This window comes from Microplitis demolitor, chromosome 4 (assembly GCF_026212275.2).
Source record: "Microplitis demolitor isolate Queensland-Clemson2020A chromosome 4, iyMicDemo2.1a, whole genome shotgun sequence".
NCBI lineage: Eukaryota > Metazoa > Arthropoda > Insecta > Hymenoptera > Braconidae > Microplitis > Microplitis demolitor.
The window spans coordinates 3,916,323-3,921,304 of NC_068548.1; positions in this window are offsets into that span (position 1 = coordinate 3,916,323).

Here is a 4,982-nt window from a genome sequence, read left to right on the forward strand (position 1 = left end):
CTTTAACTCAATTCACCAAAATTTTGGTGAAGCTCCTGAAAAAAAATTTTTTTTTTTTTTTAATTGTAAAAAAATTTCCCGCGTTATAAGTGTTTATATTTTTCTCTTTAACAACTGTATTTACTTTTATATTACTCGAAATAACCTTTTTTGATATAATACGAGTAATTTGTTCACTTCTGTAGAAAAAAATTGAGTGTTGGTATTTTTAACTTTTTCAAATGCTCTATTTTACTCCAAATCCATAGAATTAACCAAAAAATGATATTTCTATTAAATTAATCATGACTAAGTTATAATAATATAAAATACATTCTTTTGTAGAATTTTTGAGTGGTTCATTTTGCCCCTAGTTTCACGTATAGGGCTAAAAATGAGTAAATAATCTGAATTTGTAATAATCAAAAGAAAACAAGAAAAAAAATTTTTGGTTAATTTTTGAGGTGGGCCTTCTTGCCCCAGGGGGCCGTCTTGCCCCGGTCTCCCGTATAAGTATAAATATAAAACAAATAGTCATTTTTAGTATCCCTGATTAAAAACGACAATTGAAACTAATTGAATCTTATTGAAAGTAAATCAGTCAATCAGGGCGTATTTCTATCAACAGGATAAATTTTCACATAATGAAATATATCCAAAGATATTTTTACTATGAGAAACTATGGCCGGGATAAAACATTGCACGAGAAATTATTACTGAGAAATTTACGTTAAGATTCCGTTATTTAGGTGAAATGCCATATTTTACAATAAATCGTAGTAGCTTACCGAAATTTACCACAATTTGAGGTAACCCAGACAGCATTCAAGTCGGAATGACTGCTTTACGACGTCTTTTTGAAGGCATCCTCAAGAAGTCTTATAATGACTTCTTAAAGGTGTCATTTTTAAGAACTCTTAATTAAGAGTTCTTGAAAACTTCATAAATAAGACGTCAATTTTGTGACGTCTAAATTCATTCATTTTTAAACTTCTTTATGAAGTCAAAATTAAGAATTCCTTGAGACGTTATGGTAAATTCATACTGAAGTCTTATTCGCGAAGTCAGAAAAAAGAACTCTTTTTAAAGACGTCTTACTGAGTTCGCTAGGTGGCTCATTCGACATCTTCAGAACTTTTTAAAGATTTCTTTAACATGTTGATGAGACGTCCAAATCATAAATAAGAACTCATTCAGAACTCATTAAGACGTCATTTTGCTATCTGGGAAATTACTGTAATTTACAGTAGATTTCGGTAAATTACCATAATTCAGTTTCGCCAGAGACTTCTTACACCTTCTATTAGCAATAGTAATACAAATTGGCTATGCTTGGTACAGGTTTATTTCAAATGTATAATTTATAAAAGTTGTCACATGACAACAAAATGAATTGGTTTCTTTTTTACTTACATTTCGTCGTAAAATTACTATAGAAATTTTTTTAAGTTTACTTATTATTTAGAGTAAAAACAAAAGCTCAGGTGGCCGACTTTGACACAGACGTTTATGAGCATCCATCTTATTAATTATTATTATTGTTATTAATATTACATTCAAACAAATGTTTTTTTATATATAAAAATTTAGTACACCAATGGAACATATATTTTTTTTGTTTCGGAGTCGGGGAATGCTCATAATAAAAAAGTAATTTTATGTAATCAATGAGATAATCCTTTTAATTAACTAATAATAATAATTAACTTAAACTTCAAATTGATGTTTATTTTAATAAAAAATGTATCTAAATTTTATATTAAAAACTTCATGATTATTAATATACATAAATTTATAGGCGAATCTATTCACAAAAAGAAAAAAAAATAAGACACGTGTTGCATCATATAGCTAAATTTCAATGTCTAAAGTTATTTTTACTGTTTTACATATTTTCAGTTACATTCATTAGACATAAGAGCAAATAAATTCTTGTTAAATTTATTTCCCATAAAGTTGTTATATATGAGCTGATTTAACAGTTTAATTATTTACTTAAGAATTTTGTTTTACTCCATATATTTGTATTTGTAAATATATGAACATGAGACAGTTAATAATCCTGAGGCAAGGGATATCTCAAAATTTTTGTAAAATAATTTTTTTTATCTCGCCTTGAAGAGATAATTTATTTATTTAAAATATTAATAAATAATTTATAGATTTTTTAAATGTACGTGGAACGAGAGTATGTAATAATACAGTAATTGAAATTGCAAAAAAAAATATTTATAAAATAAAAAAGTTTTTTTTTTTTTTTTGAGAATCTGATTATAGCCTGGAAAAAAAAGTTTTGCATTAAATTTGTGAAATGGCGACAGATTTATTTAAAATAGATAAAAAGAAATTGTGTTCGCTGTTCAGAAGCTACAAGAATTTATTACTAGTTTAGGCGTATCTTGACGAGTTCCAGTCTCCCCTATATCATTTTACAGCAATATTTGTTTCATACTCACACCCTACATCTCGTTTGAAATCTTTCAGTATACATTAAAAAAAAAAAAAAAAAAAATTCCTTACACGCGCGAAAATAGCAGCCAATTTTAGTATTACCATTGAGGCACTTCAAGTATTCTGTTAATACAGAATTAAAGAATATGATTATAATTAACATAAATGATACTCTCCCGGGCGGGTTTTTAAAATTTCATATTATTTTTGAATGAAAGGCTTATCTCATATATTTAAATGCAATGAAATTTAAAATTTTTGTCCTATTTGGCGGGAAAAAAAGTTTCCTTTTTTAAAAGGTGTAGGCATCTTTCCCGGAAACAGGCAGACATTGCAGATCTGGTGAAAAATAGCATACATACCACGGAAGAAGGTAAGACATCTCAATACACGTGTTTGGCAGCCTCGTGTACGGCTACAGTAGGCAATTATGCACCCGGGTTGAAAAGTCCTACTTCTTTCCTTGATTTGTAATATACTATTGTATATCACCTGCATTGAAACCGCAGTTTCAATGCTTGTTTTCTCAGTCGAAACAAGCCAATTTCTGACCAATAAGATTTAGCGGGCAGAAATTAGTTGGTTTCTTCCCTAGAAAAGAAATTCAATAGTTTCTGACTGCTAAATTAGTTTTTGACTTGATTCCATCCTTTATTGTAAAGTAAAAAAATAATATTAGTTCTTTACTAAAATTGCATATTTTAGGTACACCATTATTTTTTCTTTTTTGTCGGTCAAAAATTAGCCCGTTTTGATTGACCAGACATTAAAACTCCCATTATCAATGCAGGTTATGTGAAAAATATAGTGCATGGCATGGAATAAAACACGATTTCAGACTTCGCGTGATGGCAGCACTTGCCTTCGGTTGTTAGCCAACTTCACTTTTGTCTAAAATCCTTTTGTTTCATCTCTTAATTCCTACACAATACTCTAGTACACCAAATATTTACTTTTCCAGCAGGTAGTTATATATTTTAAGATAAAAAATTCATTTAAAAAATAAGTAAAATAGCCGATAATTTAAAAGCACTTAATATCAACGCATCAGCATTGAATTTTTTTATTTCACATTCTTAAAACTATTTTATTTTTACATTTATTTTAAACAGTGTTAATTATTATTATTATTATTATTATTATTATTATTATTATTATTATTATTATTATTATTATTATTATTATTATTATTATTATTATTATTATTATTATTATTATTATTAATATTATTATTATTATCATTATTACGATTATTAATTCACACATATATACATTCATATTTATATATTATTTAATTTTACCGCTTTAATGTTCCATGTATGAGCTCGTAGTCTTTTTTTTGTCTAAAATTATTTTTTTGTTCATAATAATTATTTGAACGAAATCACTTATTTTAATCTTTTGTTATCTTCTCTGCCGTTAGTTTTCATATATATTTTGTTTACGTATTAATAACTCTCTTAGTCGTACAGAGAGACTCTGACCCCTAAAATATTTATAATTTATATTATAATAATTTAAAAAATTAATACTTATATTATATTTAATGATTTACAACTTTTTTTACTTTTTTTTATGTTGATCATTAAAACTTAATATTTACAAATCATTGAAAACAATTACACCAATTTAACTAATATTTCATATAAAAATAATAATATATACAAATATATGTCATTGTTTTATAAAAAAATAAATTTCTAATAAGAAAAATAAAATAAAAAATTATTTCCAGTTGTGTTGAGCAAAATATATATAAATATATAGATTGATATAAATATATAAATATATGAAGAAATGATTGAATAAAATAAATATGAAATAGTGCGACATAAGATCGAAGAAAATCTTTAAGTTATATAAGATAAATAAATCCCACTAGTATACTCTTGAAATCGTTAGGCACTATCTCTGCGAAAATAAAAAGAATATCTATCTTAATATAGTGAACAAGACAAGTGAGATCTAGTGTATGGGCATATAGATATATGTATGTGTACATAAGAGAAGAAATAGAAGAAAGAAAAAAGTAGGATAAAGTAGTAGAAGAGGAAGAAGATGAAAATGCCTACGATATAAATCACTGATCCAAACGGGACGTCATAAATCTTTGGTTGGCAAAAAATATATAAAAAATATAAGAACGGTAAGAAAAAATTTGTAAGAATCGCAAAAACCTGAGATTTTTTTGTCATTTGTTAAATATCGTGTAAATAAATTAATGATATATATATATATATATATATATATATATATATATATATATATATATATATATATATATCAATAATTACAAGAAATAGGTTAAGAAAAAAATTAATTAGAAACAGTAGTCCAATAAATTATTGAATGTTGAGTTTGATTAAAATTTCACGCGTTTATTGTTTTACTCACTAATGGAACTTTTTCAGTTACTTGGACAAAATGCAATAAACACGTAACGCCATCTGTATGAAGTGATAAATATTACAAATTACTATAGGAAAAAAATAAGATTTGTGCTTTTGGATAAAATAACATGAATATTAACAATATTTCACAACTGAAAATA